This window comes from Mus musculus, chromosome X, assembly GCF_000001635.26.
Source record: "Mus musculus strain C57BL/6J chromosome X, GRCm38.p6 C57BL/6J".
Lineage (NCBI taxonomy): Eukaryota > Metazoa > Chordata > Mammalia > Rodentia > Muridae > Mus > Mus musculus.
Genome location: NC_000086.7, coordinates 41,685,463 through 41,712,878, shown reverse-complemented (window position 1 = coordinate 41,712,878; position 27,416 = coordinate 41,685,463). Strand labels below are relative to the sequence as shown.

The 27,416-nt window shown below is 41.5% G+C and overlaps 1 pseudogene; it reads left to right on the top strand.

The window, feature by feature from the left end:
• Positions 1 to 4,110: 4,110 nt before the first annotated feature.
• Positions 4,111 to 26,885, top strand: Gm14614 (annotated as a pseudogene).
• The last annotated feature ends 531 nt before the right edge of the window (positions 26,886 to 27,416 follow it).

Here is a 27,416-nt window from a genome sequence, read left to right as displayed (position 1 = left end):
GGTTGCCATCCCCCCCTGCTCCTCCAGTCCTTCTGCCAGCTCCCTCATCAGGGTCCCTGAGCTCAGCCTGGGGGTTGGCTCCACGCATCCTGCATTTGTCAGTTGCTGGTTGGACATCCCCAGGAACTGCCACACTTGGTTCTTGTCAGCAAGTGTCTCTTGAACACAGCAACAGAGTTGGGTTTGGTGTCTGCAGACATGATTGATCCCCAGGTGCGGTGTTTCCTGTTGGCCTGTCCTTTAGTCTCTTTTTCATTTTTTGTCCCTGTTCTTTGGAGAGAAACATTTCTGGGTTAAAAACCTTTGAAATGGGTGGGTGGCCCCATCCCTCGACCAGGGGCCATGCCTAGCTACTGGAGATGGTCTCCACAGGTTCTTTCTCCCCCTTCTCTGTGCATTACAGCTAAAGTCAAAATCCCTTTGGGTCCTGGGAGCCTCATGTTTCTCTGGTGCCTGTGACCCTCCAGTGGCTATGCCCAGTTCCTCATCACCCCTGCTACTTATTTTTGTTTGATTTCCTGACCCCTCTATACCCCTCTCATGTCTCCTCAAGTTTCTTGTTACTCTTATTCCCTTTTCCTCCTTTCTCCCTCTCTTGTCCTCCTCTCCTTCCACCTCCCACAATCGCCCTGTTCCTCCCTCAATGCAGGTCTGAAGCATCCACCCCCTGATCTTCCTTCCTTCTATACTCCATATGGTCTGTGAATTGTATCTTGAGTATTCTGAGCTTTTGGGCTAATATCCACTTATCAGTGAGTGCATACCACGTGTGTTCTTTTGTGATTGGGTTACCTCACTCAGAATGATATTTTCTAGTTCCATCCATTTGCCTGCGAATTTCATGAAATCATTGTTTTTATTGCTGCATTGTACTCCATTGAGTAAATGTACCACATTTTCTGTATCCATTCTTTATTTGAGTAACATATGGATTGTTTCCAGCTTCTGGCTATTATAAGTAAGGCTGCTATGAACATAGAGGAGCATGTGTCCTTGTTATATGATAGAACATCTTTTGGGTATATGTCCAGGAACAGTATAGGTGGGTATTCAGGTAGAACTATTTTCAATTTTCTCAGGAATTGCCAGACTTATTTCCAAAGTGGTTTTACTAGCTTGCAGTTCCACTAGCAATGGAGGAATGTTCCACTTTCTACACATCCTCGCCAATGTCTGCTGTCACCTGAGTTTTTGATCTTAGCTATTCTGACTGATGTGAGGTGGAATCTCAGGGTCGTTTTGATTTGCATTTCCCTGATGACTAAGGATGTTGAACACTTCTTTAAATGTTTCTCAGCTAATCAAGATTCCTCAGTTGAGAATTCTCTATTTAGCTCTGTACTCCACTTTCTTTTTTTAAAAAATAGGGTTATTTGGTTCTCTGGGGTCTACCTTCTTGAGTTCTTTGTATATTTTGGATATTAGCCCTCTATTGGATATAGGATTAGTAAAGATCTTTTCCCAATCTGTTGGTTGCTGTTTTGTCCTATTGACAGTGTCCTTTGAGGTCCCATTTGTCGATTCTTGATCTTAAAGCATAAATCATTGGTGTTCTGTTCAGGAAGTTTCCCCCTATGCCCAAATATTTGAGGCTTTTCCTCACTTTCTCTTCTATTAGTTTCAGTGTATCTGGTTTTATGTCCTTGATCCACTTGGACTTGAGCTTTGTGCAAGGAGATAAGAATGGATCAATTCGAATTCTTCTACATGCAGACCTCCAGTTGAACCAGCACCATTTGTTGAACATACTGTCTTTTTTTCACTGATTGGTTTTAGCTTCTTTGTCAAAGATCAAGTGACTATAGTAGGTGTGTGGGTTCATTTCTGGGTCTTCAATTCTGTTCCATTGATCTACCTGTCTGTCACAGTACCATGCAGTTTTTAATCACTATTGCTCTATAGTATAGCTTGAGGTCAGGGATGTTGATTCCCCCCAGAAGGTTTTTCTTTTCTTTTTTTTTTGTTTGTTTTTTAATTGTTGAGAATAGTTTTTGCTATCCTGGGATTTATGTTATTTGAATTTGAGAATTGTTCCTTCTAACTCTATGAAGAATTGAGTTCGAATTTTGATGGGATTGTACTGAATCTGCAGATTGTTTTTGGTAGATGGCCATTTTTACTATATTAATCCTGCCAATCCATGAGCATGGGATAGGGGGAGGTGAAGGATCAGGTCTGGGAGGAGATGGAGGAGATATACAGAGGGTCAGGAAATTGAATAGATGTGTGTAGCAATGGGGGATGGAGAACTGGTGGTAGCCATCAGAAAGTCCCAGATGCCAGGAAAGCAAGAGCCTCCCAGTACCCCATGGGGATGACATTAGCTGAAATACTGCACAAAGGGAAGAAAGAACCTGTGGAGACAATACCCAGAGGTTAGGCATGGCCCTCCAGTTGAGGGATGGGTGTACCCATCACCAAAATTTTAACCCAGAATTACTCCTATCTAAAGGAAATATGGGGACAAAGAGTGGAACAGAGCCTAAAGGAAAGGCTATCCAGAGACTGCCTCACCTGGGGATCAATCCAATATACAGATACCTAACCCAGACACTATTGAGGATGCTAAGAAGTGCTTACTGACAGGACCCTGTTACAGCTGTCTCCTGAGAGGCTCTGCCAGAGCCTGACAAATACAGGGGCAGATGCTCACAGCCAACCATTGGACTGAGTGTGGGGTCCCCAATGGAGGAGTTAGAGAAAGGACTGAAGGAGCTGAAGGGGTTTGCAACCCCTTAGGGAGAACAATATCAACCAACCAGACCTCCCATCCAGAGCTCTCAGGGACTAAACCACCAACCAAAGAGTGCACATTGAGGGACCCATGGCTCCAGCCGCATATATAGCAGAGGATGGCCTTGTCAGACATCAATGGGAGGAGAGGCCCTTGGTCCTGTGAAGGCTCTATGCCTCAGTTTAGGGGAATGCTAGGGCAGGGAGGTGGGAGTCAGTGGGTGGTTGGGGGAGCACCCTCATAGAAGCAGGGCGAGGGGGATGGGATAGGGGGTTTCCAGAGGGGAAACTGGGAAAGGGGATAACATTTGAAATGTAAATAAATAAAATATCAAAAAGATGCTTTTATTCTTTGCCTCTTCACAGAGAGAAAATACATGCTTAGTGACTCTGCAGTAGATGACTGCCCACCATTGTTACAGTATTTTATGGACCAACGGAGCACATGAAGCAGAAAGGAACTGCATTACCTGGGAGCAATTATAATAAAGTTTCCCTCATCACAAAAAAAGAAAGAAAAAGAAAAATCAGTAGTCCCCCAATATACAAATAACAAAGAGAGTGAGAAACAAATCAGAGAAACAACATCCTTCATAATAACCTCTACTAATATAAAATATTTTGGAGTAACTAACTAAGCAAGTGAAAGACCTATATGATAAGAACTTCAAGTATTTTAAGAAAGAAACTGAAGAAGATATCAGAAAATGGAAAGATCTACCATGATTATTAATTGGTAGGATTAAAATAGTAAAACTGTCAATCTTACCAAAAGCAATCTATAGATTCAACACAATTCTTTATAGACCTTGAAGGAACAATTCTCAACATCATATGGAAAACCAAAACATACAGGATAACTAAAACTGTCCAGAATGATAAAAGAACTTCTGGAGGTATCATCACCTTTGACCTCAAGCTGTACTACAAAGCAATATTCATAAAAATTGCATGGTATTGGTATTGGAACAGATTGGCCAATGGAATCTAATTGAAGATCCAGAAATAAACCCACACTCCTATGGACACATTATTTTTGACAAAGAAGGCAAAAGCATACAATGGAAAAAAGAAAGCATCTTCAACAAATGGTGCTGATCTAACTGGATGTCTACAGGTAGAAAAATACAAGTAGATCTTATCTACCACCCTGCATAGAACTCAAGTCCAGATGGTTGAAAGACCTCAACATAAAACTGAATACACTAAATCTAGTAGAAGAGAGTGGGGAATAAACTTGAACTCATTAGTTCAGGAAACAGTTTCCTGAACAGAACACCAAAGGCTCAAACCTTCCAGCAAAATACGGTAAGACTCAGAGCATGGAGCATGATTTGAAGTGGCCAGTCAAAATGCTTTCCCTTTCCACTGGAAGACATGAAGGGCTGTGGCTATGCTCTAAGCCTGAGTGTGATGTTGTCGCTGGCAACAGTGGCTGTCTCCACTCTCATGTGGAGAAGATCTGCAGTAGGAAAGAGTGAATACGAGTAAGGCTGCTATCAAAGATGGAAGAGAAATTCCTGATGGTGCTGAGTTTCATTCCTCCATGCCTCTGGTTCTGCATCACTTTCTGCAAGTCTCTGCTATAAAAATACATATTTCTTCACCAAATCACTATATTTCTCCCTAAGCTATTTGGAGGCAGATCTCTAATAGAAGCATATTAGAGTCTTAAATTGAAAGACATGAAACCCCCCCATTAGAGATTCCCAGAAAATTTCAAGTGGTTGTGGACATCTTGGGGATTCAGGAAAAGGGAAGAAAGATGAAAGGCTGGATTTGTGAGGTAATAGGTGTTCCTGTGAATTCATCATCATCTAGAAAGCAGGTTAAGACAGGGATATTTATATTAGATTACATTATATCTGAAATTGGATTATGACAGCACCTATCATAAATGATTTTTGAAAAAGATTGCTGTAATGTTTTCTTCTATTGAAGAAATACCAGAAATCACAAGGTTTATAGCAGATGGAGATTTAATATAGGAAGTGGATTACAAAAGTTTTAGAAGGGCTAGAGGTGCAGAAGTAGGAGGTTGCTATTTTGAGTAACTCCTGGAAGGCATAAGTCTCCAAGGCTAGAGGAGCAAAAGTAAGGAGAGTTGATATGCTTAGTCTGTGAGCATGCATAGACGTTGTTGTTGGAGTTCCTGAATTTAACCTTGACACCTAGGATACTCCTGGAGTCATAAATACATGAAGCTACCTGGTGCCACTGCAGAAGTCAAGCACAGAATGGCTGGCTTCCTTATCTTGTACTTATTTATTATCTTACTTATATATTATCTTGTACCTATTGGTTAAAGTTAGAAAGTAGTGTGAATGAGAGACCAGAGCCAAGAGATTTCTAGCTTCCAACTCCAGCAATGCAGGGACGATCACAGAAGGTCACATATACCTCTAAGCATCCAAGACAACTTCTACAAACTCATTTAAAGGGAAGTTGAAGGATTAATGATATGATGCATCCAAATTGTATAATGTGGTTCGTAGCTCCTAGCAAAATCTCAAAAGGTTGCTTACAGTGTTGAGTATGTTTCTGACTCTGAATGCACTTATCTATCAGTTATAGTAAAGTTTCTCAGCTGTGATCATGTTTTCCTCTTCCTTTTTTCACTACCTTCTCTAATATCAGGAGCAACATGTAGAAAATTTTCTTATTTATTTATTTATTGAAAAGTATTTTACAGTCACAAGTAAATTTTGAAACTCTGGTGCCACAAGTAAATAAATGTCAGTGTAGCCATCTGTAGGGAGCAGAGGAAGACGCAAGTGAAGTCCCACGTGGATGTGTGCCTGGGCATGGCCATGTCAAGGCTCTAGAGCTTCAGACCCATGAAGAAGATAACAAAGCTTTTCACAAGGGCAGGATATGTGGGTGAGGCTCAGAGGGAAATGACAAAGCCTTCCTTGGGTCTGAACATGAATGCTGATGGTGTGCAGAAAATATCTACCTTAGCTTTCTTCTCCTGAATATTTACAGCCTGAAAACTGTTAACTCACAGAGACTGATTGTAAGAGATTAGCTAAGTATGTCTCCTTGATCCAGTTGTATATTATAAACCCTGTATTCTTGTTTATCCCTTTGTAATACCCCTACCTCCTTGTCCATCTATGTGCAATAACCCTGCTTTCTTCTTCAGGTCTATATAATAAACATATCAAGCTTCCAGCATGCTCCATTTTCTCCAGCTGAGAGAGTAAACCCCTCAGCTTTCTGTCACTGTGTTTGTTAGTCTGTCTTTTCCTCATCTCCTCACCATCCTATTCAGGTCTACCTTTCTCGAGGCATGCTGGATAAGGCATCTATTGAAATAGGCCTCCAGTTCTCTGAAAGTGCACAGTTCTCCTACTAAGGCTAGATTCAGAAGTCAACCCACAAAGGCAGTTTCTGATTTGTAGTTACTTCTTTAAATTCGGTTATGGTTAATGGTAGAACAATGCCACTAAGTAGAAAGGAGTGAATCAGAACAGTAAAAGTGGAATGTGAAAATGGAAAATAAAACTCTTTGAGAAACCAGAGAGTATCCCAGATTGGCTTTATTTAACCAGTTGTGAAATGTCAAAAAAATATCACAAATTATGTCTATGGAAATTTTTATTAAACTTTATAGATAAACTATCCCTCTGCTCTTGTTTTTCATAAAATATAGACACATATTGGTTGGTCAGCTACCTTTAGAAAACATGGTTTTCTCAGTTTGTACTTGCCCATGTGCTTGAAGCATTACCTGGAAGATATTTAAATTAACTACAGGGTAGGGGTTGTAGTTCATTTGGTAGAGTGTTTACCAAGCATGCAGGAAGCCCTGGGAACTCCATCTCTAATACCATGTAACATGTAGTATGAAGGAGGTAGAAGTGGGCAGATCACAAGTTCAAGATTATCCTAAGCTACATAGCAACTTTGAGAACAGCTTTGACTAAATGAGACCCTGTTGCAAAAAAAAAAAAAAATGGTTTCTATTACCTTTATGATTCTGGCTAAAATTGTACAACTCCCTGCCCTATCTGTTACTGAATTTCAGCATGCAAACTGTGGTGGTTTGAATATGCTTGGCCCATGGGAAGCAGCACTACTAGGAGGTGTGGCCTTGTTAGAGTAGGCATGGCCTTGTTGTGGCCTTGCTGGAGGAATTGCATCACTGTGGGGGTGGGCTTTGTGGTTCTAATCTCAAGGTCTGCCCAGTGCAAAAGAGAGTTTCTTGCCATTGGATCAAGATGTAGAACTCTCGAGCACGGGGGTCTGCCTGGCCTGAGAGGTTTGTGGCACAGGCGCCGGCGGGAGCCTTCTTGGCTCCGGGACTCCGCGGAGGGCAGGCTGCACGGGTGACCGTGTGGAATACAGAGTGCCAGCCGTTTCTGGGACGGGCGAGAGAGTCGCAGAGCTTCTGGGCGGCGCCATCTTCAGCTCCAGACAGCCGGCCACCTTCCTGGTGAGAGCACGGGGGTCTGCCTGGCCTGAGAGGTTTGTGGCACAGGCGCCGGCGGGAGCCTTCTTGGCTCCGGGACTCCGCGGAGGGCAGGCTGCACGGGTGACCGTGTGGAATACAGAGTGCCAGCCGTTTCTGGGACGGGCGAGAGAGTCGCAGAGCTTCTGGGCGGCGCCATCTTCAGCTCCAGACAGCCGGCCACCTTCCTGGTGAGAGCACGGGGGTCTGCCTGGCCTGAGAGGTTTGTGGCACAGGCGCCGGCGGGAGCCTTCTTGGCTCCGGGACTCCGCGGAGGGCAGGCTGCACGGGTGACCGTGTGGAATACAGAGTCCCAGCCGTTTCTGGGACGGGCGAGAGAGTCGCAGAGCTTCTGGGCGGCGCCATCTTCAGCTCCAGACAGCCGGCCACCTTCCTGGTGAGAGCACGGGGGTCTGCCTGGCCTGAGAGGTTTGTGGCACAGGCGCCGGCGGGAGCCTTCTTGGCTCCGGGACTCCGCGGAGGGCAGGCTGCACGGGTGACCGTGGGGAATACAGAGTGCCAGCCGTTTCTGGGACGGGCGAGAGAGTCACAGAGATTCTGGGGCGGCACCATCTTCAGCTCCAGACAACCAGCCACCTTCCCGGCAAGAGCCACAGAGCTTCTGAGGCGGCAACATCTTCGACTCCAGACAACTGGCCACCTTCCTGGCCAAAGCAACACAGCTTCTGGGAAAGATCCTGTTTTGGGCCTTCACCTTCAGCCAGGAGGAGGTCCAAACACCAGATAACTGTACACCTTCCCTGAGAGAGGAGAGCTTGCCTACAGAGACTGCTCTGACCACTGAAACTCAGAGAAGAGAGCTTGTCTCCCACGCCTGCTGATAGAGGGTAACAAAATCAACAGAGGAACAATCTTTTAACAAAGACAACTATAACAACTAACTCCAGAGATTGCCAGATGGCGAAAGGTAAACGTAAGAATCCTACTAACAGAAGCCAGGACCACTCACCATCATCAGAACCCAGAACGCCCACTTCGCCCAATCCAGGACACCCTAACACACCTGAAAAAGGTAGACCTGGATTTAAAAGCATATCTCATGATGATGGTAGAGGACATAAAGAAGGAATTCAATAACTCACTTAAAGAAATACAGGAGAACACTGCTAAAGAGTTACAAGTCCTTAAAGAAAAACAGGAAAACACTGCTAAAGAGTTACAAGTCCTTAAAGAAAAACAGGAAAACACAACCAAACAGGTAGAAGTCCTTATAGAAAAACAGGAAAACACATCCAAACAGGTGATGGAAATGAACAAAACCATACTAGACCTAAAAAGGGAAGTAGACACAATAAAGAAAACCCAAAGTGAGGCGACGCTGGAGATAGAAACCCTAGGAAAGAAATCTGGAACCATAGATGCCAGCATCAGCAACAGAATACAAGAGATGGAAGAGAGAATCTCAGGTGCAGAAGACTCCATAGAGAACATCGGCACAACAATCAAAGAAAATGGAAAATGCAAAAAGATCCTAACTCAAAACATCCAGGAAATCCAGGACACAATGAGAAGACCAAACCTACGGATAATAGGAGTGGATGAGAATGAAGATTTTCAACTCAAAGGACCAGCAAACATCTTCAACAAAATTATTGAAGAAAACTTCCCAAATCTAAAGAAAGAGATGCCCATGAACATACAAGAAGCCTACAGAACTCCAAATAGACTGGACCAGAAAAGAAATTCCTCCCGACACATAATAATCAGAACAACAAATGCACTAAATAAAGATAGAATACTAAAAGCAGTAAGGGAAAAAGGTCAAGTAACATACAAAGGCAAGCCTATCAGAATTACACCAGATTTTTCACCAGAGACTATGAAAGCCAGAAGAGCCTGGACAGATGTTATACAGACACTAAGAGAACACAAATGCCAGCCCAGGCTACTATACCCAGCCAAACTCTCAATTACCATAGATGGAGAAACCAAAGTATTCCACGACAAAACTAAATTCACCCATTATCTCTCCACGAATCCAGCCCTTCAAAGGATAATAACAGAAAAAAACCAATACAAGGACGGGAACCACGCCCTAGAAAAAACAAGAAGATAATCCCTCAACAAACCTAAAAGAAGACAACCACAAGAACAGAATGCCAACTTTAACAACAAAAATAACAGGAAGCAACAATTACCTTTCCTTAATATCTCTTAATATCAATGGACTCAATTCCCCAATAAAAAGACATAGACTAACAGACTGGCTACACAAACAGGACCCAACATTCTGCTGCTTACAGGAAACCCATCTCAGGGAAAAAGACAGACACTACCTCAGAGTGAAAGGCTGGAAAACAATTTTCCAAGCAAATGGTCTGAAGAAACAGGCTGGAGTAGCCATTCTAATATCGGATAAAATCGACTTCCAACCCAAAGTTATCAAAAAAGACAAGGAGGGACACTTCATACTCATCAAAGGTAAAATCCTCCAAGAGGAACTCTCAATTCTGAATATCTACGCTCCAAATGCAAGGGCAGCCACATTCATTAAAGACACTTTAGTAAAGCTCAAAGCACACATTGCACCTCACACAATAATAGTGGGAGACCTCAACACACCACTTTCATCAATGGACAGATCGTGGAAACAGAAACTAAACAGGGACACAGTGAAACTAACAGAAGTTATGAAACAAATGGACCTGACAGATATCTACAGAATATTTAATCCTAAAACAAAAGGATATACCTTCTTCTCAGCACCTCACGGGACCTGCTCCAAAATTGACCATATAATTGGTCACAAAATAAGCCTCAACAGATACAAAAATATTGAAATTGTCCCATGTATCCTATCAGACCACCATGGCCTAAGACTGATCTTCAATAACAACATTAAGAATGGAAAGCCAACATTCACGTGGAAACTGAACAACACTCTTCTCAATGATACCTTGGTCAAGGAAGGAATAAAGAAAGAAATTAAAGACTTTTTAGAGTTTAATGAAAATGAAGCCACAACGTACCCAAACCTTTGGGACACAATGAAAGCATTTCTAAGAGGGAAACTCATAGCTCTGAGTACCTCCAAGAAGAAACGGGAGAGAGCACATACTAGCAGCTTGACAACACATCTAAAAGCTCTAGAAAAAAAGGAAGCAAATTCACCCAAGAGGAGTAGACGGCAGGAAATAATCAAACTCAGGGGTGAAATTAACCAAGTGGAAACAAGAAGAACTATTCAAAGAATTAACCAAACGAGGAGTTGGTTCTTTGAGAAAATCAACAAGATAGATAAACCCTTAGCTAGACTCACTAGAGGGCAAAGGGACAAAATCCTAATCAACAAAATCAGAAATGAAAAGGGAGACATAACAACAGATCCTGAAGAAATCCAAAACACCATCAGATCCTTCTACAAAAGCTTATACTCAACAAAACTGGAAAACCTGGACGAAATGGACAAATTTCTGGACAGATACCAGGTACCAAAGTTGAATCAGGATCAAGTTGACCTTCTAAACAGTCCCATATCCCCTAAAGAAATAGAAGCAGTTATTAATAGTCTCCCAACCAAAAAAAGCCCAGGACCAGATGGGTTTAGTGCAGAGTTCTATCAGACCTTCAAAGAAGATCTAATTCCAGTTCTGCACAAACTATTTCACAAGATAGAAGTAGAAGGTACTCTACCCAACTCATTTTATGAAGCCACTATTACTCTGATACCTAAACCACAGAAAGATCCAACAAAGATAGAGAACTTCAGACCAATTTCTCTTATGAATATCGATGCAAAAATCCTTAATAAAATTCTCGCTAACCGAATCCAAGAACACATTAAAGAAATCATCCATCCTGACCAAGTAGGTTTTATTCCAGGGATGCAGGGATGGTTTAATATACGAAAATCCATCAATGTAATCCATTATATAAACAAACTCAAAGACAAAAACCACATGATCATCTCGTTAGATGCAGAGAAAGCATTTGACAAGATCCAACACCCATTCATGATAAAAGTTTTGGAAAGATCAGGAATTCAAGGCCCATACCTAAACATAATAAAAGCAATCTACAGCAAACCAGTAGCCAACATCAAAGTAAATGGAGAGAAGCTGGAAGCAATCCCACTAAAATCAGGGACTAGACAAGGCTGCCCACTTTCTCCCTACCTTTTCAACATAGTACTTGAAGTATTAGCCAGAGCAATTCGACAACAAAAGGAGATCAAGGGGATACAAATTGGAAAAGAGGAAGTCAAAATATCACTTTTTGCAGATGATATGATAGTATATATAAGTGACCCTAAAAATTCCACCAGAGAACTCCTAAACCTGATAAACAGCTTTGGTGAAGTAGCTGGATATAAAATTAACTCAAACAAGTCAATGGCCTTTCTCTACACAAAGAATAAACAGGCTGAGAAAGAAATTAGGGAAACAACACCCTTCTCAATAGTCACAAATAATATAAAATATCTCGGCGTGACTCTAACTAAGGAAGTAAAAGATCTGTATGATAAAAACTTCAAGTCTCTGAAGAAAGAAATTAAAGAAGATCTCAGAAGATGGAAAGATCTCCCATGCTCATGGATTGGCAGGATCAACATTGTAAAAATGGCTATCTTGCCAAAAGCAATCTACAGATTCAATGCAATCCCCATCAAAATTCCAACTCAATTCTTCAACGAATTAGAAGGAGCAATTTGCAAATTCATCTGGAATAACAAAAAACCTAGGATAGCAAAAACTCTTCTCAAGGATAAAAGAACCTCTGGTGGAATCACCATGCCTGACCTAAAGCTTTACTACAGGGCAATTGTGATAAAAACTGCATGGTACTGGTATAGAGACAGACAAGTAGACCAATGGAATAGAATTGAAGACCCAGAAATGAACCCACACACCTATGGTCACTTGATCTTCGACAAGGGAGCTAAAACCATCCAGTGGAAGAAAGACAGCATTTTCAACAATTGGTGCTGGCACAACTGGTTGTTATCATGTAGAAGAATGCGAATCGATCCATACTTATCTCCTTGTACTAAGGTCAAATCTAAGTGGATCAAGGAACTTCACATAAAACCAGAGACACTGAAACTTATAGAGGAGAAAGTGGGGAAAAGCCTTGAAGATATGGGTACAGGGGAAAGATTCCTGAACAGAACAGCAATGGCTTGCTCTGTAAGATCGAGAATTGACAAATGGGACCTAATGAAACTCCAAAGTTTCTGCAAGGCAAAAGACACCGTCAATAGGACAAAAAGACCACCAACAGATTGGGAAAGGATCTTTACCTATCCTAAATCAGATAGGGGACTAATATCCAACATATATAAAGAACTCAAGAAGGTGGACTTCAGAAAATCAAATAACCCCATTAAAAAATGGGGCTCAGAACTGAACAAAGAATTCTCACCTGAGGAATACCGAATGGCAGAGAAGCACCTGAAAAAATGCTCAACATCCTTAATCATCAGGGAAATGCAAATCAAAACAACCCTGAGATTCCACCTCACACCAGTCAGAATGGCTAAGATCAAAAATTCAGGTGACAGCAGATGCTGGCGTGGATGTGGAGAAAGAGGAACACTCCTCCATTGTTGGTGGGATTGCAGGCTTGTACAACCACTCTGGAGATCAGTCTGGCGGTTCCTCAGAAAACTGGATATAGTACTACCGGAGGATCCAGCAATACCTCTCCTGGGCATATATCCAGAAGATGCCCCAACTGGTAAGAAGGACACATGCTCCACTATGTTCATAGCAGCCTTATTTATAATAGCCAGAAGCTGGAAGGAACCCAGATGCCCCTCAACAGAGGAATGGATACAGAAGATGTGGTACATCTACACAATGGAGTACTACTCAGCTATTAAAAAGAATGAATTTATGAAATTCCTGGCCAAATGGATGGACCTGGAGGGCATCATCCTGAGTGAGGTAACACATTCACAAAGGAACTCACACAATATGTACTCACTGATAAGTGGATATTAGCCCAAAACCTAAGATACCCAAGATATAAGATACAATTTCCTAAACACATGAAACTCAAGAAAAATGAAGACTGAAGTGTGAACACTATGCCCCTCCTTAGAAGTGGGAGCAAAACACCCTTGGAAGGAGTTACAGAGACAAAGTTTGGAGCTGAGATAAAAGGATGGACCATGTAGACACTACCATATCCGGGGATCCATCCCATAATCAGCTTCCAAATGCTGACACCATTGCATACACTAGCAAGATTATGCTGAAAGGACCCTGATATAGCTGTCTCTTGTCAGAGTATGCCTGGGCCTAGCAAGCATAGAAGTGGATGCTCACAGTCGGCTATTGGATGGATCACATGGCCCCCAATGAAGGAGCTAGAGAAAGTACCAAAGAAGCTAAAGGGATCTGCAACACTATAGGTGGAACAACATTATGAACTAACCAGTACCCCGGAGCTCTTGACTCTAGCTGCATATGCATCAAAAGATGGCCTAGTCGGCCATCACTGGAAAGAGAGGCCCATTGGACACGCAAACTTTATATGCCCCAGTACAGGGGAACGCCAGGGCCATAAAAGGGGAGTGGGTGGGTAGGGGAGAGGGGGTGGGTGGCTATGGGGGACTTTTGGTATAGCATTGCAAATGTAAATGAGCGAAATACCTAATAAAAAATGGAAAAAAAAAAAAAAAAAAAAAAAAAAAAAAAAAAAAAAAAAGATGTAGAACTCTCAGCTTCTCCAGCACCATGGTTGCCTACATGCTTCCCACCATGATGATAATAGACACAACCTCTAAAACTATAAGCCAGCCAGAACTAAGTATTTCCTTTTATAAGCTCTGCCTTGGTCATGGTGTCTTCACAGCGATGAAAACCCTAAGACATAACTACCACTTACTATCCTTCACTAACCATCAACAATCAATATCCAATGACTAAACTCAGTTGCCAGTGCTGTTTAAGCAGGAAAGTCCACAGCCCTTCTGTGTCCCCAGCCTCACCCTGGTAGCTCAGGGTTCCATCACAATTCCAGCCCATTGCCTATGTGTGATTGCAGCATCTCTTCTTACCGTTACTCAGACTTTTACAACCTGCTGATTTAATCTGTTTGATTCTCCTTAACTATTTCTTCTTTAAGTTACTTTATCTCTAAGTAATGATCACCTCTTTTCTAGAATATTGTTTCAGTTTGACCAGGTGTTCTTTCTTCTTCCAGGAAGGCCCTTCCTTGTTCAGTCTATCCTATGTAGACTGCTAAGGTGATCCTTCTGAAATTTATATGTGAGCATACATATTGTTCTCCTGGAGGGTCTGGTAGTCACCAGTATGGTCTATTAAATATATACACATATATGCATGCATACAGTAATAATGAAAAAAAGAGCATTCATTTGAAGAAAATTGGGCAGGGGTATATGGAAAGGTGAGGAGGAAGGAAAGGGAAGGGATTATAATTATATTATAATCTCAAAAATATACACATATGTGGCTCTCTACTTTTTTAGGAATATGATAGAATCATACCTCTCTCCTAATTGAAGAAGTAAGGTGTGATCATATGACATGCTATAGCCAGTGAACTGTAGGCAGAAGGAATATGTGATTCTTGAGATAGAGCAGTGGTTCTCCACCTGTGGGGTTTCAACCCTGGGGTCAAACATCTTTTTCACAAAGATCACCTAAGATCATCAGAAAACACAGGTATTGACATCATCATTAATCACAGTAGAAAAATTACAGTTATAAAGTAGCATCAAAAATAATTCAATGATTGGGGGTCACCACAACATGATAAAAGGTTGTAGCATTAGGAAGGTTGAGAACCACTGAGATAAACTTTATAGATTAATGTAAAAATTGCCACAGTATCTGTCTCTCAGCTCTAGATAGTGACCACTTTGTTGGTCAGGGTCAAAGAATAGGGATTCCCAAACTATTCAACCATGATGCTATAACATGAATCCAAAATGTATCTTGCTTTGAGCTACTTATTTTGCAAATTTTATTGCAGAATATTCTGGGCACAGTTTGCACAATTCAGTGATGAAGGTAAAACTCAAACTCCTAAGCAAAATGCTGATAACCTTTTATGTGACCTGTATTTTTCCACTTCATTTTAAATTATTCCTCTTCCCACACCCACCTGCTATTCCTAGTAGGTGTGCTTGTGCTTTTCCACTTTGATTGTTTGCTCCTGTACCTCAAATACTCTGAGTGGGAAGGAGTCCCTCCCTCTGTAATCTATTGTAGCTTTTCTTTGGCACCACTGTTCTATTTGTATCAGAGTTTTTTATATGCTGTGGGCTAGGAGTTGCTCCACAAACCACACGAACACCAATATCAGTCAGACAGGCATGGCTTATCACACACCCTGATTCTGGACAGACCAGGGACACAGTTCATATTGAGAGCTGAAACTATGACAATGGACATCTTCATCTGTCAGCTTATAAAGGAAAAAATCCACAAAGACCACAATGAACTCGTACTCGGGTTCAGGAAGTGCTGCCTGGTGGTTGGTTCTGACTCAAGATGTTTAGACATAACAGTTCATATTGACCTTTGATTTGATGGGTCCTATGTAAGTAAAGCTTCGTGAAATTTCTTAAGATTAACAAACCTCAGAACATACCGAGCATAACAGGGGATGTGGTCAGCATGACCCGGCTGTGAGTTAAGTCACTTCTTTGTGTCAATGACTGGCAGGTACATTACAGCAACAATATGAAATAGCTGGCATATAACAAAATTGCTATAACTATTCTCAGGGCAGGGGGATAAGGATAGTGTCATATCATAACATTTATATGTGTATATATATATATACATATACATAAATTTAATTAATTATGTATATATATATACATAAATTTAATTTTCTTGTCTAGAACCTCCCTTAAGTAAGGATTTGCTTTAGAAATAATTTTTCTATGTGCTCACAAAATTTAATGTCTCTCATATTCATGTTCAAATATTTGTCAAATGACTACACTCCATTCCAGAAATACTGTATACTTGAATGAACTGTCAATTTTTCTGACAGCATTTGTTTTCTTTGACTGTGTAGCTGATAGGGGTGGTATGGATAGTTTAGAGAGAGTTTAGAGAAAGTGTAGTGTAACTTTGTCAAGGTGTAGGGAGAAGAAAACACAGGAAGCAGCTACAAAGCTAACAAACTGTTAGGTAGCATAACACATGCTCTAGACCTAACACTGTGCTAGGTACTATGAGGAATTTATGCAAAGTAGATACGTTTAAGACCTCAGTTGTCTTACTGTCCAGTTTGGGGAAAAAAGTGTCACATGCACCAAGCATGGAATTTGTCTGTGGACTCAAGCTCCTAGAAACGTGTTACACAAGACGACTCTCCAATTATTTTTGAAATAAATATTTTTTTACATACTTTTTATTGGAAATAATTTTTTTCAAGATAGGGTTTTTCTGTGTAGCCCTGGCTGTCCTGAAATTCACTCCACAGACCAGGCTGGTCTTGAACTCAGAGATTCACCTGTCTCTGCCTCCCAGGTGATGGAATCAAAAGCTTGTGCCACCATCATTTAGCTGAAAATAGTTTTCTCATGCAATGTATTCTAATTATAGTTTACCTTCAACTCCTCCTGGATATTCTCCATCACCCCACTTGCTCAACTCTATGTCTCTGAAGAAAACAGTCAAACAAAAAGAAAACAAAATCAAACCAGAGTTTAAAAAAAAAGTTAAAAAATAATGAAGAGAACAATATACCTTTCAAAACTTTTAGGTTAACTTTGTGAGACATTAATACATATGCAAAATAAAATTTAATCTTCCTCTTATCCACTTCTCCTGACTCCTCCCAGGTCCACCAAACTCTTACCCTTTCCTGAAGTATTCTGTCTCTCAGGCAGGTATGAGGGCCTGGGTGCAGACTTCCAGACACAGTAGCACACATCTACTATCCAGGTGCTCCTACAGTGACATGGGAGGTAGAGATGGGCCAATCCCCAAGCTGTGGGCCACCTAACCTGGTGTATTTAACTGTGAACAACAAGACTGAATCAAACAGGGTGGAAGAAAGATGAGGACTTACACTCAGACTTTTTTCTGTCGTCTGACTCCCACAGAAGCCCTATGGCTTATATATACCCACATGTGTGCACATACATATATACAAATGCCCACAAGACTAAAAAACAAACAAACAAAATGACCCAAACTAAAACCTGAAAATCCTGAGTGCTGGGATTAAAGGAGTGTGTTGCCACACTTGTCTCGACCGAATACTTTTACTGTGGCACCCTTTGAGTGTCATTGCTTATATATTTAGGGAGGAATGTAAACTATGGGTTCTCAAAAAGCGCTGTAAACAGGCTTTAGCTCATAGTTTGGTATGAGAGACAGCATCTGAGGAGGCCAAATAAGGTATGAGGGAGAATAGTAAGTCAAAGAGAGTCCAGGAACTCTGAAAGAAGCAGGTTCAAGCATTTGGATAGTTTGTAAAGGATTGACTTCTTTTATTTTTTTCACTTTCTTAGTTATACTTATATGTATGTGTGCCTATGTGAGTTTATGAGCACTGCTTGCATGCAGGTGTCCCAGGAGGCCAGAGGACATTGGATCCCATGGAGCTGGAGTTAACAGATAGATATGATCTACCCAAAGTGGGTACTAGAAAGCAAACCTAGGTCCTCTAGCAGACAGGCAAGTGGTTGTAAGAACTAAGTCATCTCTCCAACTTTGGCCAAGGTTTGATGACATAATTAGCCTCTTGAAAAATGGGATGCTATTATTTTTACACCTCACTATTAGGACTGCCTGTGTTTTGACTGAGAAGTTTTAGCATTACTGACAAATCACTCCAATTCTCAATTTAGGGGCTTTCAAAGCACTGATTTACATGGAAAATATTGGCTTATTTTAAAGCTAATCTGTGGGAATACAAATCAGAAGAGTGAGTCCCTTCTGCATGCGGATGGGAAAATTTCTGCCTGGCAGAAACTTCATGCATTGATATGGATGGTGATTATGTGTGTGCTCATTTACATCTCTACAAGAAATAATTTAAAAAATAGGTTGCTCATTTTGGACTTCCTTCCTCCACCTGTGACATACTTCCTCCAGGTGTATATTAAATTAAAAGTAATAGGGAGGAGATAGGGTCAGGGAAGAAATACAAATAATCTGATTAAGCACATACATATGAATAAGTAGTGTTTTTGCATGGTGTACATTTCACACAGTGCATTATTCATCATGTACCTGGTGGTGGTATTAGCTGGGAAATTGGGTTCAGGTAAATAACTCCAGGGAGTAATGACTGTTGGCATTACATGTAGTAATCTGTTTTCCCGGAATAAACTGCAAATGTATTCTGTTTGGAATTAATACAGTATTTTATATTGTATCCATAAAGATGACTTATGAGATCGCATCCATTAGCTTAATGGAATATCACAATCATTATTCCAAACTTATTTATATTGCAATCAGTGGAATGGGATGCCTTTTCCAAATAAGAAAATGAATGTGAATGCCCAAGATTTTGTCTTATTTAATTTTAATAATTGTAAATCACCATATGTGATATGTATTTTTCATATTTACGCCTGAGGTATAAATCCCATCAAAGAAAAGAGAAGAGGGAAAAGTCACATTAAGACTTGCAAACTGAGATGGGTGTCATAGTGCTTATTTTTATACAGCATTTGGGAGATAGAAGAAGGAGGATCCGGAGTTCAAAGTTAACTTGTACTGCAAGAGATGTCTCAAAAGCATAAAGAAGGATTTTCATATTGCTTCCCTGATATAATTTTGGAATCTTGTATTTGTATAACGAAAACCAGGAGTTTTGAGCAGGAGAAAGCCCATGGGTTGTCCTTAGTTCTTAATCTGGTTCTGAGGCCCCTTGCTTTTCACTAAAATCGCTGTCAATTTTAGAGCTTAGTAAAGAACCTTCAAAAACACTGAGTGTTCTGCTGTTGGCTCTGTTGCCTCTGGAAGTGAGCCTGTTAACAGGTTCAGAGACTTGCTATTAGTCGTGAATCCCTGTCATTTGTAGTATGACCTCAGCAAGATGGCCATACTAAAGTACCCTGATACTTATGAGTTGCTCTTAGAAAATTTCTTCACTTATCTGTGCCTCAGTTTCTTAATTTGGAAGATTATCACGGGCTTGTGATAATTCCATTTGTAAGTTGAGTTAAATGAAGGCATGGCTTACTTATCCATCACATCAAATCTCTTCCTTATAGACTATTAAAAGAAGCAGGTGTCAGGACTTGCCAAGTTTAGATGAAGGGAAATTCTGTAGTAGGCATAATCATTTTCCTTTCTAAGATGTATTAATGCACTTTTGCCTTTTACCTTTCCAGATATATGACCCTCTTTCTAGTGGATTCAAGGTATCTGTGTACCCAAGGGTAGTGGGAGGAGGGTAGTATTAGGATTTACAGGACTTTAGCTAGCCCCGGAAGGGAAAGAAATAGTACTGCATTTCTGGTTTCTAAAATAGGATTTTTAAGTTCAAAGCAAGAAAATAAGTCTGAAAGGCTCACTTTATTAAGACAGAAAGAGATTTTCTAAATTCCTTTATCCTGTTCTTTATCTTATAAAGAAGGCCTGGCCTAAGCTAATCATGGAGTTTAACCTAAGGACCCTTTGCACTGAAAAGGAGATGCAGAGCGATTATAAAGGCTTCTGCTATGGATCTTCTGTGTGGTAGGAAGAGTGTAGTGAAAAAGAGGGATAGGAGATATGGTCAAGGATATAGCAAATGCTCCTTTTTGGGACTAAAAGTTCTGGAATAAAGTGGTAATTTTTGTTGTTGTTTGTTTCTATTTATTTATTTATTTATTTATTTATTTATTTATTTATTACAATTAGAGTTCCAGAAGAAAAATGAAATGAGAACTACAAAAACAAGATGGGTAAACAAGAATGGTTTTTCAGAGAGAGAGAGGAGAGAGAGAGAGAGAGAGAGAGAGAGAGAGAGAGAGAGAGAGAGAGAGAGAAAGAGAGAGAGAGAGTTTAGCTCTTCACATTTACCCTTGGCTTTTGTGCAGTATGGATTCATGGGCCTGGATTCTCAGGCTCCCTAGATAGCAAGATTCTGGATGCAGAAACTGCAAGAGTGACTCACCATGGCAGGAGCAAAAGAACCCTGTTCCTGGAGCAAAACCAGAGGAGGGTTACAAGAAACTGTTAGGGAGTGGGGTCATAGTCCCTGTAAGAGTCTACTGGGATAGAATCACCATGGAAAGGGGCCAGGTTGTGAGCCAACTGAAAGGCACAATGGTCTGCCAGCAATCCCAGTTGTAGGCTCCATCTCTAGACACCAGCAAAATGCCCAGAAGTAGGAGTCTGCTTTAGGAGCTGTTACTGGAGTTAACAGTGGCCCTGAGGTATCCTAATTGATGAAGCTTGGCCAGCTGTCCCAGAGGAACAAAGGAGCTTTGTTCTCAGTGAGGCTGTAGCAGAAGGATTAGAGGGCTAGAGATTAGATTAGACTGATCTCCATACCAAAGGCTGCAACTGTTTTTCCAGGACTTTAAACCTATTGAGTACTCCCATAGAAGTGCCCTGACCTTAGCCTGGGCTTTTTCTTCCTGTTCACACATATACATCGGGTTCTCATCCTTCTGGCTTGGTATCCTCTGAACAACCCACTCCTTTAAAAGCTCCTCAGAAACTCATTTAGAATGCTACATCCTCTGATAGGTTAGTGTACAGAGGTCTGTGCTAGCCTGTTACCAAGGAGCATATCAACAGGTAGAGATGAGGTGAACTGTCATGTCCAAATGCGATTCTGTGGCCTCTCCAGGTTCTTTTTCAAGCTGCTTAATGGGAAATCAGCCTATTTTAATGTATTTATTTATTTTCTTATTTTACTTATTGAGAAAGGTTCTCACTGTGTAGCCCAGGCTGAATATCCCAGGCTAACGCCAAACTTGTGATTCTTACTACTTAGTCTTCTGAGTACTGGTATTCCAAACATGTACCACTATTGTCAAGAACTGTATTTTAAAGATTTATTTATTTATTTTATGTAAGACCACTGTAGCTTTCTTCAGATACATTTTCTTCTTTCTCCAACCAGGCTTGATCCAGCTCCACTCTCTCTGGCCCAAAGATTTCTTTATTTATTATATGTAAATACACTGTAGTTGTCTTCAGACACCCCAGAAGAGGGCATCAGATCTCATTATGGATGGTTGTGAACCACCATGTGGTTGCTGGGCTTTGAACGCAGGACGAAAGAGTAGTCAGTGCTCTTAACTGCTGAGCCATCTCTCCAGCCCAAGAACTGTATTTTAAAAGTGAATACTTTAGGGGCTGGAACGAGGCTTACTTGGTAAAAGCCTTGCTGTTGCAAATCTAATGACTGAGTTCACATCATCAGAATCTACACAAAGCTGAACAGGTAGGATATGTCACTGTGCTCCTACAGTGAGATGAGAGGTAAACACAAGAGCATGCCTAGATACTCATGGTCCAACTCGAAGCTAACAGGAAGAGAACTTGTCTCAAGCAAAGAGGAAAGCAAAGACTCATACCCAAGGTTGTCCCTTGACCTTTATATGTGTTGTGGCATGTGTACATGTGTAGATAGGCTGTCCTGGAATTCACTCTGTAGACCAGGCTGGCCTCAAACTCAGAAATCCTCCTGTCTCTGCCTCCCAAGTGCTGGGATTAAAGGTGTGCGCCACCACTGCCCGGCCATTTCTTCCATTTCAATAAGGAATTCTAGAGAAGATTCTTACTGGGAAATTCCCACACAAGTTGGACACAGTTTGACACTTAACCTATACAGGTGTTGGCTAGGAACTTCTTCTAGAAGGGGACTTTGCCTTATGAGCCGATTTTAAAGGTGGTGTTCAGTTCATTAACCCTCCTTAACTCAGGGACTAAGTCCTTTGTTGAAGAGGGATGGAAGTATATATTGTAGATCTAACACAGTTCATGCCTTGTGTTGTAATGCTTAACTTCTCTGTACACATTCTGGGAGAAGATCATCTGGGGCTCTCTCTCTCTCTCTCTGATGAAAGTCACTAGTAGGCTAAAACGATGCCTATAAAACATATCTCATCTGGTCTATTCTTAATACCCAGAGATTGTGTCTCTAGTTGCATATGTAGCAGAGGATGGCCTAGTCGGCCATCAGTGGAAGGAGAGGCCTTTGGTCTTGCGAAGATTCTATGTCCCAGTAAAGGGGAATGCCATGGCCAGGAAGGGGGAGTGGGTGGGTTGGGGAGCAGGGAGGAGGGCGGGATATAGGGGACTTTCAGAGAGGAAACTAGAAAAGGGGATAGCATTTGCAATGTAAATGAAGAATATCTAATAAAAAAATAAAAGTAAAAAAAAAAATACTCACTCATCCCTCTTCCATTTTTCCACGATCCCATTCTAACCGGAGCCATTCTCACTCTTGCCTCAATATTGGTAGGTATCTTAGTTACTATTCCTGTTCCCAAGATAGACTAGCCTGGCAAAGGAACTTAGGAGAGTTAGGGTTGAATTGACTCACAGTTCTGGTTACAGTTCACCATGGTGGGGAAGTCCTAGGTGTAAGAGCTTGAGGCAGCCGATCACATTGCAGTTTGCCAAGGACAAGCCTCAGCAGGGAGGGTTTCTGAGACAAGGGGTGTCTGGGAGCAGTGTTGTGGGTCCAAACTGGCAGCCTAGATTCTGCTGAGATGGTCTGCCCCCTCCCTCTTGCTCTGCTCTAGAGATAGCTCTCTCTGCTAGAAAAAAATTCTAAAAGCTATCTGGATAGCTCATCTGACCAAAGTCAGAAAAGCTGCTATAAAAAATTATTGGATCATCTGACCAAGTCAGAAATCCTGTTAAGAAAAAAATTCTTGAAGAGCTGTGTTCACTTTCCAGAGATCTCCAAACAGCTCAGCTCTTACTAGAGAGAATTCTAAAGAACTGCTATGGCTTTCTGCTAGCTCACCTCATGCAGACCAAAAGCCCAGGGTTTTTTTTTTAAACATATCAATTCAGTAATTTATTGCAGGTTCCCTTTTGATTATCCTAAGAATCAGCCTATGACTCCCCAACCCTTTGAATCTTAGGAGACAGCAAGCACATACTTTCTTTTAACTTTGCAAAAGAAGTCAGAGATCTGCCTGCCTCGGTTACACACAGACAGCAAGGTAGCTGGGTGGGACCCCGGCCTGAAATTACCATTTCTACCACACCTGGGCCTAACCTGGCTGTGTCCCAGGCTGACCTGAGCTCAGGAATCTGCCTGCCTTTGTATCTTTCTGACAAGCTGGCTTATTAATTCAGCTGCCTCTGCTCCTTTACATTCCTGATGTCCCTCAGAGGGAATATATATATATATATATATATATATATATATATATAATTCATGTGTTTAGAGCTCTTTTTCATAGTTTTAAGGGTTGTCCTGAAGGTCCCATCATTTGCCATTTTGTAGAGACCTAGGCACACCTGGATTCGGGCTGTTTCTAATTCTCCAAGAGTCATTAAAGTTAACTGGGAGGGCATTCCTTGGAGGAATGTGAAATATGTACATTGTTATACAAACAAGCCATCCACACTCCTGGAGTCTCACACTTGCGCAGGGGCAGGAACCAAGTCACTTCATGCCCACCAGGGCCACGCCCCTGGTTCAGGAGCAGCCAGTTAGGAAGCTGGGGACTAGTTGGTAATGAATGCAGTACTCAGCTTGCTAATTGCCATTTGCATTGGGTGAGTCCTCCTACAGGTTCCCACCCCCCCTCACACAGTCCCTCCCTCTCCTTTCCTCCTCTGAGAGGATAGAGCCCCACCCCACCCCAGCAACCCAGGAATTTCAATATCAATTAGAGTGGGCCACTGGCTTCACACAGGGATAGGAGACAGCCTAGCATTGAGTTACACTGGTCTTTGGGGTTTCTGCTGAAGTAAGTACTGTGTCCCTCTAATTTAGTCTTATGATAAAGCTCACCTTTTGCACCTTCAGAACCTTGTCCCACAGATGCATCTGTGACTCCTGCTGGACTATTCCTCTAAGACCATCTAGTTCCTTGGGGATTTTAATGCATGTGTTTGGAAAGATTTATAGTGGTTATAGGCATTGTTGCTTTGTAGGAGAAGAATCTTTGTTCTATCTCCTTATATGGAAGAAGTACTGGCTCATACAGGAGGAAGTGCTAGCCATCATTTTTATAGGTCCAGAAGTTTTATAGAAAAGAAAGGAGTCAGAATTTGGGGAGTATGTGCCACCATCACACATGCCAGGATCTTGTAGGTGTTTTTTTTCTCTCTTCATATTGTTATAGTAGGACCTCAGCTTTGGGGTAATTTACCTCCTTCAGTTGGGCATTGAGATTTAGTCACTCTAATAATCCAATCTTATATTTGATCTTCAGCTTTTTATGGTCACCCATTGCATTAAATGCAGGCTTCTTTGTGAGCTATTAAAGAGACTTTTATGTTTTATATTTTTTCCAAGATGGGGTTTCTCTGTGTAATAGCTCTAGCTGTCCTCGACTTGCTTTGAAGACCAGGCTGGCCTCCAACTCACAGAGATCTGTCTGCCTTTGCCTCCTGAACACTGGGATCAAAGCATGTGCCACCATGCCTGGTTATACTTGGTTTTCAGTTGCTATTTATATTCTATTTTTAATTTTCTCTATGGTGTCAGCATAACTGAATAAAATTACAAACATGAAATTAAATTATCTTTATATTTATAATGTCTTTTATACGGACTTAAAATATTTGAATCATTCTATCAGAATGTACACCCCCCTTACTAGAATATTTTATCTGAAACATGACATACATAGGGATTCCCTATGCATACACAACCTTCCAAATGGGAGCTGGGTCATCATTCCCAGCAGTATGCAGATGAATCAAGTCTTGAAGCCCCACCTTATGCTCTCCTCTCTTGGGCTGTTTCTCATCCCAATTGTCATTCTGAGAAAGAGGTACAAGGAGAGAAAAAGGATTACTAGGGACAAAACATGAATACATAAAGAAAGGCAAGCAGGATGGAGCAGGGGAAGCCACAGGATTGTGATAGAGACCTGCCAAAGTCTCTTCTAAGTGAAGCAGAGCTTGCTCATTAGAGAAGTCCCATGTTGAATGGAAAGTAGATCGTGAACTACTGCTTTGTTAAGCCATTAGCTGGGATTAACCTACCTCCAAAGCATCTCAGAGAGTGTGACTTTGATCATTGCAGTTTTTCTCAGCGAGCTGACTCATGAAATGTGACCTGGGTTCAAAAATTGATGCAGATTATGAAGGTGCTAACTAATGGAGTCTGTCAGCTACTACACTCTTTATATCTGAATGATAATTCCTTTCTAGAAGAGGGTTATGAAGGGGGTGAAACTATGTCCCTTCTATGGACTGAGAACCTACTTACCACTCTGCAAGAGCTTAATTTATTTGTTTAAAATGGAATTTATATTTCTCACTCATGGTGCTGTAGATCAATTCTCCAAATGAGTTTGGGTTTTCAAATCTGAGTGTTGTGTGAATCAGTTTGTAAGTGAGATACAGCGCAGTAGCTTGGGCCATCATTTAGGGAGGGTGCTCATAGAGTGGTAACTGTGACTGGTGCCAAGAGAGATGCCACTTGTGCCGCAAGAGACATCCATGCAAAGGAAGCTTGTACTATGAAAAGACTTAAGCACTACTGCAAAGGAGAGCAGGAAGAGAGTGCTCCTAATCTAGTCCGTGGCAAGGAGGATGGATGCACAGGAAAGGCTACCCATAGGTAATGATGCCATGTCAGTCTCCAAGCATGGGTGAGGCATAAAGAGGGGGAATGGGATGACAACTATATAATTCAATATATACGGGAATGATTAGCCTGGCTTACAGGGTGTAGCCTGAATACTCCAACCATGGTACAGTCTCACAAGGGGAAGGCCAAGAATCTGGTAGTTGTTAAGTGTACAAGGCTGGATGTCTCAGTGGTATGAATCTGCTGCTGTAGTCCTAGACAACTTTTAGAGAACTGCTGGTCTTCAGTCTGCATCAGAATCCTCACGAGATTGAATTTAATAGTGGTCACAGTAAACAAGACAGACAAACTTGCCACCAAGAGTAAGGCTAAACAGAGAAAAAGCAGTTTCTTCAGTGTCACTTGATCTGGGTTGCTACCAGGAAGTGTGGCCCAGATTGAGAGTGGGTCTTCCTACTTCAAATAATCTGATTAAGAAAATACATCACAAAAGAACCCAGCAGCTCAGGGTTTAGTTGATTCCGAATGCAGTCAAGTCGACAACCAAAATTAACAGCTGCAACAGGTGAATAGAGAGACATGTGCACAACCAAGGAAGCATGAGAAAACCCAAAACAAATATTAGGATGCTGATCTTTTCCTTTCTGTTGGGTGATGACTGCTTGCTGTCAAAACAGGCAAATTCAAGAAACCCGGGAAAGTGGTTCTGATTCTGGTTGGACGCTACTTCAGACATAAAGCTGTCATCATGAAGAACACTGATGATGGCACCTCAGACCGCTCTTCCAGCCATGCCCTGGTGGCTGGAATTGACTGCTATCCCTGAAAGGTGACAGCTGCCACAAGCAAGAAGAAAATCACCATGAGAGCAGAGATCAACAACCACCTCACGCCCACAAGGTACTCTGTGCATATCTCCTTGGACAGAACTGTTGTCAACAGGAATGTGTTTAGAGACCTAGCTTTGCAATGTAAGGCCAGACTGGAGGCCAAGGTTATGTTCGAGGAGCCATTCAAGACAGGGAAGAACAAATGGTTTTTCCAGAAGCTTTGCTTTTAGGTATATTTTTGTTCTCATCATTAAAAATTAAAGGAAAAACAGAAAAAAATACTTGGGATGCCATAAAATATTAGAGACTCGGGCTTAAACAACAGAAATGCATTTTCTTACTGGACTGCACCTGTTTGCCAGCATGGCCTTGTAAGGTCTCTTTTTTGGCCTATAGATGGCTATGTCCCCAGTGTGTTTTTGGCCTTTCTTCCATGCATACATACAGACACACCAAATTAGATTGCAACCTCAGCATTATGAACGACTTCATTCAACTTTGCTTTCTGTGGTGGTTTGAATATGCTTAGCACTTGGGAAGTGGCACTATTTAAAAGGTATGATCTTGTTGGAATAGGTGTGGCCTTGCTGGAGGAAGTGTGTCATTGTGGGGGTGGGCTTTGAGGCCCGATGCTCAAGGTCCACCCAGTTCAGAAGGGAGCCTCCTCCTAGCTGCCTGTGGAACAGTCTCCTGGCTGCCTTTGAATCAAGATGTAGAGCACTCAGCTCCTTTTAGAGAATCATGTTTGCCTGGATGCTGCC